Below are 15,955 nucleotides of genomic sequence, written 5' to 3'. Positions count from 1 at the left end.
CTCAATGCTCACTGGTCATCCAGATTTACCTGTGGGGCTAAGGCAGGTTCCTGCCTTTCGTACTAACCACACATCTACTGTCAGACTGAGAGACGTCTGTTCTTCTACTGGGATACGCCCCCTTGAGGACCTATCGCACATACTCCCACCATCTCCCGGTAGATGGTTCCTTTACTTTCAGCTCAGGGGTTTTGTTGGTTCTCTGATGCCTGGTTTGCAGCCCCACACATCTTTAACAGATTTTGAAAAGCTATGTGTTGCTCAGACGGCCCCTGGCCATGCTATTTCCTTACTTTATATCATGTTGAACGCCGAGGAGACTGAGGGCAGCCAATCTGGAGATTCCTACCCCAAACTCAGGTTTATGCTTGATTGGGAGACAGAATTGGGTGAAACATTTACGGGGGATCAATGGAAACGTTCTTTGCTTCTTACGCATAAGATCTCTATATTGTGTAATCTACAAGAACTCAATTATAAAATTCTCACCAGATGGTATCGGACACCGGAAAAATTGCATAGGTTCTACCCCTCGGTTTCTGACCTATGTTGGAGATGCCATAGTGATAGGGGAACCATGACCCATATATGGTGGGGTTGTCCGAGGCTTCACCCATTGTGGATGGATGTCCTCAAACTGTATAATTTTCTATTCCGGGCCTCCATAGCATTTTCCCCTTCCATCGCTCTGCTATCTATTTTCCCGGGGCGGATCTCACATGTTAAAAAAGGTTCATTGAGGCTCTTTGTGCTGGCCATGAGACAAATTATCCCGCGTAATTGGAAGTCAACTGAGAGATTGAAAAGGGTCACCTGGGCATCGGCTCTGGATGCGCTGCTTCACATGGAAGAGATGTGTGCCTCTGATCGTAACCAGGTTCCGGCGTTTCTCCGGAGTTGGGAGCCATGGTCCAGGTTTAGATCTTCTGTTTTGTTCTCGGGTTGGGTGGCATCCGGGGTGCTCCCTGATTCCCCTCCTTAATACTACCCAGCTATTCTCTAGCTATGCCCTACAATCTCTCCCCCCCCCCCTCCTTTTGTGTGTCGTCCTGTCTCCCCACATTTTTGTCTAGATTGTCTGGAATTATTGGCCCTTACATCATTTGCTTGAGGCCTTGTTGAGCCCTTCAGGGCCTATGTCTCCGCCGTCTTCTGTAAGCTGATTGTTTGCTTGATTATACTAATACAGTTACATCCGCAAGCCTTGTCTTTGATGCGGTTTTGCTGTCTACAGTTGCATGTCGCAATGTAACCTTGTGTGCGGTTTGTATACTGCAGTGTGTGATGTTCTTTTATGAGTACAAATGATAATTATATCAATAAAATCCTATTGAACCATAAAAATAGCACATGATCTAACCTGTCAGACGAATGTTGTAAAAAATAAAAACGATGCCAATACAGCCACTTTTTGGTTACCTTGCCTCACAAAAAACATAAGAGCAATTCAAAATCATATGTACCCCAAAATAGTACCAATAAAACTGGCACCTTATCCTGTAGTTTCCAAAATGGGGTCACTTTTGGGAAGTTTCTGCTGTAAGGGTGCATCAGGGAGCTTCAAATGGGACATGGCATCTGAAAACCAGTCCAGCAAAATCTGCCTTCCAAAAACCATAAGGCGCTCCTTTTCTTTTGCACCTGGCCGTGTGCCCTTACATCGGTTTACGACCACATGTGGGATGTTTCTGTAAACCGCAGAATAAAGGTAAATATTGAGTTTTGTTTAGCTGTTAAACGTTATATCGTGAACTAAGTGTACCATGTGAGATAAAATAATACGTAGCTTTTATTAATCTCTTTTAAAATGAGTGAGACAGTGTTACTAAAATGTATGGCTCTTTGCTGAAAGAAGGGGTGTCAGGTCTATTGCCCTAGTGGGGGCTAGGCGGTTTTATGATGGGAGTAGCTTCTTGTCGAGATCAATACTCCTGTACAGTTTGGCCTAATTGTCTCTGACCCTAACTCTAGTCCTGAGTGGGGAGATTGGCTAACTGGCTGTAGTCGGAGCACTCGCCCTGAAAAGAGCGACCCCCAGCTGCTGGAACCTTGGGCCTGATCTGTATATCCCTTCCTCTAACGCGTTTCCCCATAATACAATGGTTCATCAGGGAGCGATCAGTGCAGTGGCAGAGCTTCTTCATATAAAATGGCATTGCCATTTAGGGTACATATGATTTTTGGTTGCACTATATTACACTTTTTGTGAGGCAAGATAACAAGAAATAGCTGTTTTGGCACAGTTTTTTTTTGTTATTTACAACATTCATCTGACAGGTTAGATCATGTGGTATTTTTATAGATCAGGTTGTCACGGATGCGACGATACCTAATATGTATACCATTTTTTTATTTATGTAAGTTTTACACAATGATTTCATTTTTGAAAAAAAAAACATGTTTCAGTGTCTCCATAGTCTGAGCGCCATAGTTTTTTTCAGTTTCAGCGATTATCTTAGGTAGGGTCTAATTTTTTGTAGGATGAGATGACGGTTTGATTGGCACTATTTTGGGGGGCATATGACTTTTTGATTGCTTGCTATTACACTTTTTGTGATGTAAGGTGACAAAAAATAGCTTTTTTTACTTTTTTATTTTTATTTTTTTACGGCATTCACCTGAAGGGTTAGATCATGTGATATTTTTATAGACCAACTTATTAACCGCCTCCGGACCGCCTAACGCAGATTCGCGGTCCGGAGGCGGCAGCGCTGCGCAGACTGACGCATATACGCGTCATCTCGCGAGACGCGAGATGATGCGCTTAGCCGGCCCGCGCATGCGGAATGCGGGCCGGCATTTCGTAAAGGGGGGGGATCACGTCATCAGCTTGCCAGCCAATGATCGCGGCTGGCAAGCTGATGATTTTTAAAAAAGCCAATCAAGTGCCAGATAACACATCATATTAGTAAATATGATGTGTTATATGGCTGCCCTGCTCCTCTGCTGGTCCTTTTGGTCGGTTGGATCCAGCAGAGGAGCAGGCTTCACAGTAAGTAGCACCAACACCACACTTTAGCCCCAGATCACCCCCTGCACCCCAATTAACCCTTTGATCACCCCTTTGATCGCCCCTGTCAATCACTAGTGAAAGGAAAAAAGTGATCAGTGTAAACTGTCATTTTTTTTTTCACTGGTATTGACTGTTAGGTTTTAGGGATAGTTTAGGCCCCTTGGTTAGGTAGTTTATGGATCAGTTAGTGCCCAGCCCACCGCACCGCAGTCCGTTATTCGCTGATTAGCGTATCGCTAATCAGCATTTGTATTTTTATAGTATCTGGAAGTGATCAAAACTGATATATTTTTTGATCACTGCACATTCACTTTACACGCGCTGCGGCGATAAAAAAATCAGTTTTGATATTTTTTATCAACCGCAGCGGCCTCCGGTACTTCGCTAGCCTCCCATTTGTAAGACAGGCTTGCTTTTTTTCTTGGGTAGTCTCAGGGAATACCCCTAAATTTAGTTGCCCAAATGTCAAACAGGGGGTATTCTTCTGAAGAGGCCTACAGGCTTCTGACCCAGTCGGATGAGGAATCTAGCGGGTCAGAATATGAACCTGTAGAAAGCAGTGGCACTCTGACCCAAAGTTCGGACGAGGAGGCTGAGGTCCCTGATAGCACCAGGCGTACCCGGCCCAGTGTCGCTAGACCACAGGTTGCGCAGGATCCGCTTCAAGGGCAGCAGAGTGGGGCTGGCGCTGTCAGATTACGTGGTGAGGCAGTGCAGCCCTCCCTGGACCTAGTACCAGCACTGCCGTACAACCTGGTGAAGTGGCGAGCACCAGAAGGGCAGTTGAAGCTGGTACGGTGGCACGTGCATTAGTTGCCCCGTCGCAGCCACCGCAAAGACGGGCCCGTAGACCCCCTAGAATCCCTGAGGTGCTGGCAAACCCTGATTGGCAGTCCCCAACTGCAGCCGCACCTGTAGTTCCCCCTTTCTCCGCCCAGTCTGGAGTTCGGGTTGAGACAGCTCAGATCGGTTCGGCCCTGGGATTTTTTGAGCTGTTCTTGACTGCGGAGCTCTTAGACATAGTCGTGGCCGAAACAAACCGGTATGCCACACAATTTATAACCGCCCAGTCTTTCCCGGTGGAAACCATATTATGCCCAGCCTTTCCGGTGGAAACCAGTCCTAGTTTCCGAAATTAACATTTTTCTGGGCCTTCTCCTCAACATGGGTCTAACTAAAAAGCATGAATTGCGGTCATATTGGTCCACGAACCCAATTCATCACATGCCCATGTTCTCTGCTGCTATGTCCAGGGCACGTTTTGAGGCCATCCTGCGTTTCCTGCACTTTAGCTACAACACCACCTCCCGTCCCAGAGGCCACCCAGCTTTTGACCGGCTACACAAAATTCGGCCCCTCATAGACCATTTCAACCAGAAATTTGCAGATTTGTATACCCCAGAGCAAAACATCTGCATAGACGAGTCCGTAATACATTTTAACGGGCGCCTTGGCTTCAAACAATACATCCCAAGCAAGCGCGCCCGGTATGGGGTCAAATTGTATAAGCTCTGTGAAAGGGCCACAGGCTATACCCACAAATTTTGTGTCTATGAGGGAAAAGATCAGGCCCTGGAGCCGGTCGGTTGCCCTGACTACCTGGGGAGCAGTGGGAAGACAGTCTGGGACTTGGTGTCACCCATATTCGGCAAGGGGTACCATCTTTATGTGGACAATTTCTACACAAGTGTGGCCCTTTTTAGGTATTTGTTTCTAGAACAAATTGGCGCCTGTGGCACCGCGCGAACTAGTCGCGCGGGCTTCCCCCAACGGCTCATTACCACCCGTCTTGAAAGGGGGGAGAGGGCTGCCTTGTGTAACGAAGAACTGCTTGCGGTGAAATGGAGAGACAAGCGTGACGTTTACATGCTCTCCTCCATTCACGCAGACACGACAATACAAATTGAGCGAGCAACCCGTGTCATTGAAAAGCCCCTCTCAGTCCACGACTATAACCTTCACATGGGAGGGGTGGACTTCAATGACCAGATGTTGTCTCCGCATTTAGTTTCCCGCAGAACCAGACGCTGGTATAAGAAGGTGTCTGTATATTTGATTCAATTGGCTCTGTATAATAGTTTTGTTCTCTACAGTAAGGCTGGGAGAACACGATCGTTCCTCAAATTTCAGGAAGAGATCATCGAGAACCTCCTGTACCCAGGAGGTTCCGTGGCCCCATCCACCAGTGTAGTTAGCCGTCTACACGAGCGACATTTCCCCAATGTCGTTGCCGGTACCTCAACTCAACCGTCACCCCGAAAAAGATGTTGTGTCTGTAGCAGGAGTGGAATAAGGCGTGACACCCGCTATTTCTGTCCTGACTGCCCTGACCACCCTGCCCTATGCTTAGGGGAGTGTTTCCGGAAGTACCACACACAAGTACACCTAGCATAGGGATCACATCTCACCAGGACAGGCACACAGGGCTATTAGGGCCCATTCACACAGAGCTGCTACAAACGTCTCCTTTCACCTGGGACAAAGTGCATAACGCACTTCGCCACATCTTTGGGCGATTTGCGCTTTGCACATTGACCCATGGGGAAGGAGAGGTTTGTTCTATAAAGGTAAAAAAAAAAAAAAAAAAACACCAGTAAGCAAAAAGGTTAATGTTCAGTTCAAAAAGTTAAAGTTTATATGTTCTGTTCCAAAGTTAATAAAAATTATTACGTTGCGGCCTGTTTTTTTCTTTTTTTTTTTTACCTTCCAGGTGGACCAAGCGATCAACTAGCTGCAGGACTGAAGTGCATTCTGACAGAAGCATTGCGCTGCTGTCAGATTACACGCAAGTCGGTGTATGCGGCGCTGCAAGACGAGATTTCTCCTCTGCAGTAAAAGATACGTTTGCCAAGGCATATGAGCTGAGGAGGAGGCGGTGTTCCTATGCTTTGGCAAACACTTTGTATATGAAAAATAAATAAAAAAATCCCGGCAATGATTTATTCATCCACATCGATTGATGTGAATGGAGAAATCTGGTTTGCCAGGGCATACGAGCTAAATGGGTATGGATGTTGGGCGGAGCTCCTATGTCCTGGCAGACATCTTTCCCCTCCTTTTTTTTTGGCAGAGATTTTTTCATCCACATTGATCGATGCGAATGAAGAAATCTGTGCCGTTCATTTTTTTCTTTCAGCCCAGAGGCTGAACGGAAAAAAAAATCTCATTACCTGTATGCTCAATATAAGGAGAATAGCAGAAACTCCTAATGCTGGCCATACATGTAATAATTGCGGAGACCCTCAAATGCCAGGGCAGTACAAACACCCCACAACTGACCCCATTTTGGAAAGAAGACACCCCAAGGTATTCGCTGAGGGGCATATTGAGTCCATGAAAGATTTACATTTTTGTCCCAAGTTAGCGGAAAGTGAGACTTTGTGAGAAAAAACTAAAAAAAAATCTATTTCCGCTAACTTATGCAAAAAAAAAAAAATTCTATGAACTCGCCATGCCCCTCATTGAATACCTTGGGGTGTCTTCTTTCCAAAGTGGGGTCACATGTGGGGTATTTATACTGCCCTGGCTTTTAGGGGCCCTAAAGTGTGAGAAGAAGTCTGGGATCCAAATGTCTAAAAATGCCCTCCTAAAAGGAATTTGGGCACCTTTGTGCATCTAGGCTGCAAAAAAGTGTCACACATGTGGTATCGCCGTACTCAGGAGAAGTTGAGGAATGTGTTTTGAGGTGTCATTTTACATATACCCATGCTGGGTGAGATAAATATCTTGGTCAAATGCCAAAAAATTGGAAAAGTTGTCTTTTGCCAAGATATTTCTCTCACCCAGCATGGGTATATGTAAAATGACACCCCAAAACACATTCCCCAACTTCTCCTGAGTACGGCGATACCAGATGTGTGACACTTTTTTGCAGCCTAAGTGGGCAAAGGGACCCACATTCCAAAGTGCACCTTTTGGATTTCACCGGTCATTTTTTACAGATTTTGATTGCAAACTACTTCTCACACATATGGGCCCCTAAATTGCCAGGGCAGTATAACTACGCCACAAGTGACCCCATTTTGGAAAGAAGACACCCCAAGGTATTTTGTGATGGGCATAGTGAGTTCATGGAAGTTTTTATTTTTTGTCACAAGTCAGTGGAATATGAGACTTTGTAAGAAAAAAAAAAAATAATCATTTTCCGCTAACTTGTGACAAAAAATAAAAAGTTCTATGAACTCACTATGCCCATCAGCGAATACCTTAGGGTGTCTACTTTCCGAAATGGGGTCATTTGTGGGGGTTTTCTACTGTCTGGGCATTGTAGAACTTCAGGAAACATGACAGGTGCTCAGAAAGTCAGAGCTGCTTCAAAAAGCGGAAATTCACATTTTTGTACCATAGTTTGTAAACGCTATAACTTTTACCCAAACCATTTTTTTTGCCCAAACATTTTTTTTTATCAAAGACATGTAGAACAATAAATTTAGCGAAAAATTTATATATGGATGTCTTTTTCTTTGCAAAATTTTACAGCTGAAATTGAAAAATTTCTTTTTTTTGCTAAAAAATCGTTAAATTTCGATTAATAACAAAAAAAGTAAAAATGTCAGCAGCAATGAAATACCACCAAATGAAAGCTCTATTAGTGAGAAGAAAAGGAGGTAAAATTCATTTGGGTGGTAAGTTGCATGACCGAGCAATAAACGGGGAAAGTAGTGTAGTGCAGAAGTGTAAAAAGTGGCCTGGTCATGAAGGGGGTTTCAGCTAGCGGGGTTGAAGTGGTTAAGGATGTGGTGATACATAATATGTATACTTTTTTTTATTTATGTAAATTTTACACAATGATTTCATTTTTGAAGCAAAAAAAACAACATGTTTTAGTGTTTCCATAGTCTGAGAGCCATAGTTTTTTCAGTTTTTGGGCGATTATCTTAGGTAGGGTCTCTTTTTTTTGTTCATCTGAGGGGTTAGGTAATGTAATATTTTTATAATGGCGGTCGATACGGACGCAGCGATACCTAATATGTATACTTTTTTATTTATTTATATAAGTTTTACACAATAATATCATTTTTGAAACAAAAAAAAATCATGTTCTAGTGTCTCCATATTCTGAGAGCCATAGTTTTTTTCAATTTTTGGGCGATTATCTTAGGTAGGGTTTAATTTTTTGCGGGATGAGATGACGGTTAGATTGGTACTATTTTGGTGGGCGAACGCCTTTTTGATCGTTTGCTGTTGTACTTTTTGTGATGTAAGGTGACAAAAAAATGGTTTATTTAGCACAGTTTTTATTTTTTATTTTTTACAGTGTTCATCTGAGTGGTTAGGTCATGTGATATATTTATAGAGGCGGTCGATACGGATGCTGCGATGTTTTTTTTCCCACCTATTTTTTACCAATTTTTTTTAACTTTATTTGGGGGAAATGACATTTTGGTTTATTTTTACTTTAAATTTTTTGGGAAGAAACTTTATTTTTCAACTTTTTTTCACTTTATTTTTTGTCCCACTTTGGGATTTCAACTTTTGGGGGCCTAATCCTTTACAATGCATTCCAATACTTCTGTATTGGAATGCATTGGCTGTATGAGTAATACTGTGTGTACTGCGCTGCCTTCCATGCCATCGGAAGTATAGAGCTGCATTTAGATGCAGTGATCATCTCCACTGTATGAGGCTCCTGAAATTGATTGCTAATTCTCATACAAATTCATTGTTTCTGAGCAGCAGGGTGATGTTTACACAGCACAATCTGCTGCCCGGAAATGAAGAAGGAAGTGTCCACATAATAGATGAATTTACTCAATGAACAAGCCTTTTGCTCATTCATCAGGTGTTCTGTGGCATCTTTACATGGGCAGATTATTGAGAACAAGCGTTCATAGCAACTTTCATTGCTGATAATCTGCCAGACAGTTGGGAAGTGTAGACCCGCCATCACTCGCTGCCGGGCTCTTCCAGTTAGGACAGTTGCAGTATAGTAACTGAAATATTGGAGCATCTGATAATATTTCCACACAAAGGTTATAATTGATGGTAATATATTTCTTGCTGTATTCAAGTACTTTCCACATATAGTATGCTTGCAGATAAAGTACCTGTATCCTGTTAGCTATATTCAAATACTTATATCCATTCAATCAGGGGTTTCAATTTCTATCTATGGATGCCATCTAGTCAATTTCCAGTCCGATTACTAATTAAACAGCAAGACCATATGTGGTAAATCCTTATCCAATCATTGATTGCACAGTACATCTACAATATATAGAGATAGACAGCAGTAAATCTATATTATATCTTATAGTAGCAGCAAACCAATGCTTCTGCCCAACTCCTGACCAATGGTGTGTTGGAAGTCTGGTTGGGTTTACATAGGTTAGTGGACGACCTCAGTATGTGGTGCTGGGGAAATGAAAGTATTAGTATCTTTTAGTTTAGCCTCTCAAGGCAATAGTATAGGTTTCTCTGATATATACAGTATGGAAAACACGTTTTGGAGCCTCCTTGGCTCCTTATTCAGTGGCAGTGACATTTGTCTAATACAGTCTCCATTAAGCTTCCGCCTTATGTACTGTAACCCGGGCATTCCCTATCAAAACTTGGGCCAGATTCCAATCCCCTACTGTTCTACTGTACAAATACATGAATTGGGTGCAGTCACTTCAACTTAAACTGCTACACTACATCCTTTTTCTTCAGTTGCCTACCCTATAATAAAAGAAAAAAGTTCTATTGCCAAAATATATATAAATAAATAATAACCAACAGTGCTCACAATAACAATAAGGATGTAAATGTGACTGCAGAAATGCAATAAAACTTACAAAACAAATAAAAAGAAATATAGATGACGTCCATGTTGCATAATTTTTTTTTGTGTACCCATGGTGTAACAAAATCCAAGGTAAATAGACATATAGATAGATTTCATATTGTCCTAAAAGTATTATCAATAGCTGATTGTATAGCAGTGGCTGTTGATCTATTAAGTAAATGCAACTTACACCTCCAGGTGCCGGCCAGTCTGAAAACTAGGTGAGACACTCCACCTTCTCAGAGGAAGCTCTATTTAACACTGGCATGCTAATTACAAGCCATTTGAGCACACTAATCAGACCTGGAAGGGAGATATTAAAATTGCGGAGCAACCCCAGACATGTTGTCTGCTAGACCAGGGGGTGGTCTAACACATTCAATAGATGAATGAAATAATATCAGAAGCCATAACTCCGACCTCATAACACCCACATCCTCAGAACCCTAATAATTGTGTTCAGCCTGACATGGGCTTCGGTGAGAGTCTATACACGCCATACTGGACAGGAGGCATTTTTCTGTATTCAGGATCTGGCCTTCTGGAATTCATACCTGTACGGAGGTCCATGTCATACGGCGAGAAATCACAGTGATTCATATTGCCACATTGGTCAGCCTTGTGGGAAGGTGGGGCAAAAACCTGAATAATATCAGACGAGGTTCCCTCACAGCCCACCCGTCGGCTGAGGGGGGATAAAAATGGGTGTTTTGGAACAGGTAATTGTCAGCCATTTTGGGAATCCACATCGTTTGGAGTGACTGCCTGTATCCTCAGATGTCCCCACAGCCGGAATATAAATGCTGCAGCTCAGTAAGCCAATATTCTGTATTTTATCCCTTTTATTTTATCTGTTCACTGCATTGATATTGTATGTATTTTTTGTTTTTATCTTTGACACTTTCTTTTGTATTGCACTGCACTATCGTGTATTAAATTTAAACATTAATAGTCCCTTCCTTGTGGTCTTATAGAACTTGCTCTTTCGGAAGGAATAACGTTACCAGTAGTGTTTCAGAGGATTTTAGGTCCCATATAGATAACTTGTGTTACGGTGTTAAATTTGGGTTGAGAGAATACCTGAGTATAGGCCCCTATTGCCTTATAGTATAGGTGGTGGCAACTATTGTGATAGAAAATATTGGGGTGTTAGAATCTAGGGGAGTAAGTTAGAATAATTCCGTCATCTAGAATAGGTGGGTGGGAATTTCTGTGGTAACTTGATGAGCTCACTAGTATAATTCACCCCAGTGACGTGACCCGAGAATAGGGATCGTGACATATTGTAACAGGGCTTTCTCTTGTCCGCAAAATGATCATGTGAATGGGACGTTGTACTGATGCGCCGTCACTGATTGAATAAGGAATTACAACATATGACCTTGATGTTTGCTCTGTAACCAGAAGCAAGCAAAACTCATGATCGAACAGATAGAAGTATTTGAATTATAGCCAGCTACTTTATCTGCAAGCATAAGTGGCAATACCGAAGCTACGGAGTACCTGAATACAGCAAGAAGTCTATTACCCTCTATTTTACAAAGATATAACTTTAATTTTTTTCAGAAACCTCTACTAATGTTCTAACCACCCCACAACGAGTCACTTTTTGTCTCCTGGACCAGGATTATGTCTATATTTATCTTGCTGTACAGTATGTTTGCTGCTTTTATTTACTGTGGTCTTTAAGTGATACAGTTTTATGTATGTTAATTTTATGTTGGGTATACAGTATTTGATTGGGTATCAATAAATGGATATTTTTTCTTCTCAGCAATACAGATTTGTTTGATAGCAAGCTACATCCTCTTTTGTTTTCATAAGCCACGGCCCCTGCTGAGCGAATCTAAAAGAGGAAAGATGGAATTTTCGTGCCAAATTGTGCTGCATTTTGCGTCAAAATAGAGTTCCAAACACAATAATAAATTTAGGCCAATGTTTCTACAGCTAGTTTTGGAAATTTGACTTTTGCTGCTCATGGTATACTTCAAATGTTCTTGTTTTCTTCTTCCACGAAAATGCTAACTGGTGGGAAGCATATTTTTATGTACTGCATATTTGTACTCTTATTTTCCTATGTGTTGTACAGTATATTATGCACTCTTATTTTCTTATGTACTGCATATTATACACTCACCTAAAGAATTATTAGGAACACCATACTAATATGGTGTTGGACCCCCTTTTGCCTTCAGAACTGCCTTAATTCTATGTGGCATTGATTCAACAAAATGCTGATAGCAGTCTTTAGAAATGTTGGCCATATTGATAGGATAGCATCTTGTACATGGTGGTCATGAAGGGATGGACATGGTCAGAAACAATGCTCAGGTAGCCCATGGCATTTAAACGATGGCCAATTGGCACTAAGGGGCCTAAAGTGTGCCCAGAAAACATCCCCCACACCATTACACCACCACCACCAGCCTGCACAGTGGTAACAAGGCATGATGGATACATGTTCTCATTCTGTTTACGCCAAATTCTGACACTACCATTTGAATATCTCAACAGAAATCGAGACTCATCAGACCAGGCAACATTTTTCCAGTCTTCAACAGTCCAATTTTGGTGAGCTTGTGCTAATTGTAGCCTCTTTTTCCTATTTGTAGTGGAGATGAGTGGTACCCAGTGGGTTCTTCTGCTGTTGTAGCCCACCTTTCTTTCCCATTCTGACATTCAGTTAGGAGTTCAGGAGATTGTCTTGACCAGGACCACAACCCTACATGCATTGAAGCAACTGCCATGTAATTGGTTGACTAGATAATCGCATTAATGAGAACTATAACAGGTGTTCCTAATAATTATTTAGGTGAGTGTATATGGTACTCTTATTTTCTTAGGTACTATATATTATGTACTCTTATTTTCATAATAATTGCATATTTGTTCTCTTATTTTATGAACTACATATTTGTACTCTTATTTTCTATGTACTATATAGTATGTATAGTGATTTATTTATTTTTTACTCTAAGGTGCACCGTACTATAAAACGCACCTAGGATTTAGAGGAAAATCATAATAATTTTTTTTCAGACCTGAGATCAGACCCCCCAATCCTCATCAGGTCCCCATTCTTCATCAGACCTTATATCAGACCCTCATCAGACCACCAAGCTCCATCAACCTCAGATCAGACCCCACAACCTTCAACAGCCTCAAATAAAATCGCCATGAGATCCTCCCTCAGCCTCCATCAGCCCCAGATCACACCCCCATCAGCCTCAAATCAGACCCCCATCAGCCACAGATCCGACTGATCTCAGCCTCATATCAGACCTCAGATTAGACATTAAAAAACTTACCTTGCTTGCTCCGGACAGATCCAGGACTCACAACTCCCTGATCTTCTTCTGGGCTGCACTGCGATCTGATGTCACACAGCGTCAGGTCGTGCACTACATCCTGATGCTGTATGCAGTCAGGACGCAGTGCAGAGCAGGGCCTGGAAAAAGACCAGGAAGGGTAAGTACAGGTGACTCAGCACTTCCCTCACTTCTCCCTGCTCCTCTTGAATAATAATGACCGATTCCTTAATGGAGCGGTCATTAGCATTCAGACTATAAGATGCATTTCCATTTTTACTTCACTTTTGGGGGGAAAAAGCATGTCTTATAGTCTGAAAAATACAGTACCCTCATTTTATATGTACTATATATCATGTATGTCTGTGAAGGTTCTCATTTGTCCAGGTCATGGTATATCTGTAAAGATTAAATCAAGGCAACTGGACGTACTGTAGATTTCTTAAAAACTTTTCACTCGTTCTTCCAACGAGCTTTCTCACTTCTGAGTGACTGTACAAAAATTCTGGGAATAAATATGTAACTGAATCAACATCTGGTAATTATACCCAGCATTGGGTATATTCCAGGTGTTGATTCCATTATCCTAATTGGAGTCAGTAGGTGATAGTCAGACAGTTGAAGCCTTGAAACAAACTATCAGTCAGCTGGAAGAGGGCCTGACCAGCTGAAACGTGGAGGAAAGTAGCAGATTTCACAGTACATGCACAGCTAGCTCAGCACACTAAGAGCAAGGAGAGGCAGAAGAACAAGTTCTGCATTTTGTTATCCTGAACTGCAAACAGCCATACCAGTGAGGAACTGACATGGAGGCGAAAGGAGGACACAAGGACAGTGCAAAACAAAGAGAAATGGGTGCAGAATCTTTCAGACCGGGTTCTCACGCAGCCTGAGAGAACCATACCAATAGTTGATATTATTTCAGCCACTGAAGTCTCAATCCACAGCAACAAAATACCCCAGGGTGAGGCTGAACAACTTCGCCTTAAAGTGTCTGCAGCTCTGGCCAGTGCCAAACCACCTCCTTTAAACTTGACTAGAGAAGGAAGGAAGGCGGTTACATCCCTGAAGAAAGACACAAACATCACCATCCTGCCTGCGGATAAAGGAAGATGCACGGTTGTACTTAATACATCTGACTACGATGCCAAGGTGACCACACTCCTGGATGATAGCAACACATATGAGGCCCTAAGACGAGACCCAACCAGTGGCTACAAGAAGAAGGTTATAGAACTACTACAGCAACTAGAAAAGGACAAAATCATTGATTGGGCCATGTATCATCGCCTCTACCCTGGGGAAGCCCCTCCATGCATTTGTGGACTTCCTCAGATACATAAGAACGGGACCCCTCTCAGGCCAATTGTCAGCAGCATCAACTCTGTGACCTACAATGTGGCAAAATACTTAGCCAGAATCCTAGCGCCCTTGGTTGGAAACACACAACATCACATACAGAGCTCTCAAGATTTCACCACCAAAATCCAGAACTTGGTATTGGGCACAGAAGAAACAATGGTCTCCTATGATGTTACATCCCTCTTCACCCGCATACCCACTACAGAGGCAATTGAAACAGTCAGGAAACAGCTGCTACTAGACAACACCTTAGGCTGCAGACCAAGTGTGTGCCTTACTGTACCTTTGTCTGAGTACCACCTGCTTCAAGTATAAGGACAAGTTCTACAAGCAAAAACATGGCTGTGCTATGGGATCGCCAGTCTCGCCTATTGTAGCGAACCTGTATATGGAGGAAGTAGAAAGGAAAGCCCTGACCACTTTGGAGGGAATTACACCGAGTCATTGGTTCAGATATGTGGATGACACTTGGGTTAAAATTCATAAACAAGAGTTACAGGCTTTCACCGACCACATCAACTCAGTGGATCATAACATCAATTTCACGTGGGAAGATATGCAGAACAAAAAACTGGTGTTTCTGGACTGTCTTATAACAGTGGAAGAGGGAAGGAAGATGGGAATAGAGGTCTATCGAAAACCAACACACAGACCAGTACCTGCTATTTGATTCCCACCATCCTCTAGACCACAAACTGGGAGTCATCCAGACTCTACACCACCGGGCAGAGGAAATCCCCACCAGCACAGAGGCCAAAGTGAAGGAACTCAAACACCTCAGAGGGGCGCTTTCAAACTTGTGGGTATCCAGTTTGGGCCTTTGTCAAAACAGAAGGAAGGAGAAGAAAGAGCACCAAGACTACCAGTGAGGGCGAGAAGCATGACAGACGCAAGAATATGGTTATCCCATATGTAGCTGGGGTGTCTGAGAAACTCAAAAGGATTTTTAATAAACATCACATTCCTGTGGCAACAACTGGTTCACCCCAAGACTCAACGCCTAAACACAAGATGAACAACATTGTGTACGCAGTCCAGTGCAATGAGGAATGCTCAGAACTGTATATTGGTGAAACAAAACAACAACTACATCAGCGTATGGCTCAGCATAGAAGAGCTAAAACCTCTGGTCAAGATTCAGCCGTGTACTTACATCTAAAAGGAACAGGTCACACCTTTGAAGACAGTCAAGTACGTGTTTTGGATAAGGAGGCCGATTGGTACAAACGGGGTGTGAAGGAGGCCATCTACGTAAAAATGGAGAAGCCAAGCTTGAATAGAGGTGGGGGGGTTACACATCTATTGTCTGCCACATACAATGCTGTCTTGACACCTTTTTCTGGGAAGTCTTTATCACCTACTGACTCCAATTAGGATAATGGAATCAACACCTTTGACCCAATGCTTTCTATAATTACCAGATGTTGACAGGGGAGCACCCAGGAATTTTGTCTAGGGGGGGTCCGAAAGGCAAAAAAATGTGGCATGTGTAGTGTGCTGTGCTAA

Source organism: Bufo gargarizans, chromosome 7 (assembly GCF_014858855.1).
Source record: "Bufo gargarizans isolate SCDJY-AF-19 chromosome 7, ASM1485885v1, whole genome shotgun sequence".
NCBI lineage: Eukaryota > Metazoa > Chordata > Amphibia > Anura > Bufonidae > Bufo > Bufo gargarizans.
This window is presented reverse-complemented; position numbering follows the sequence as displayed.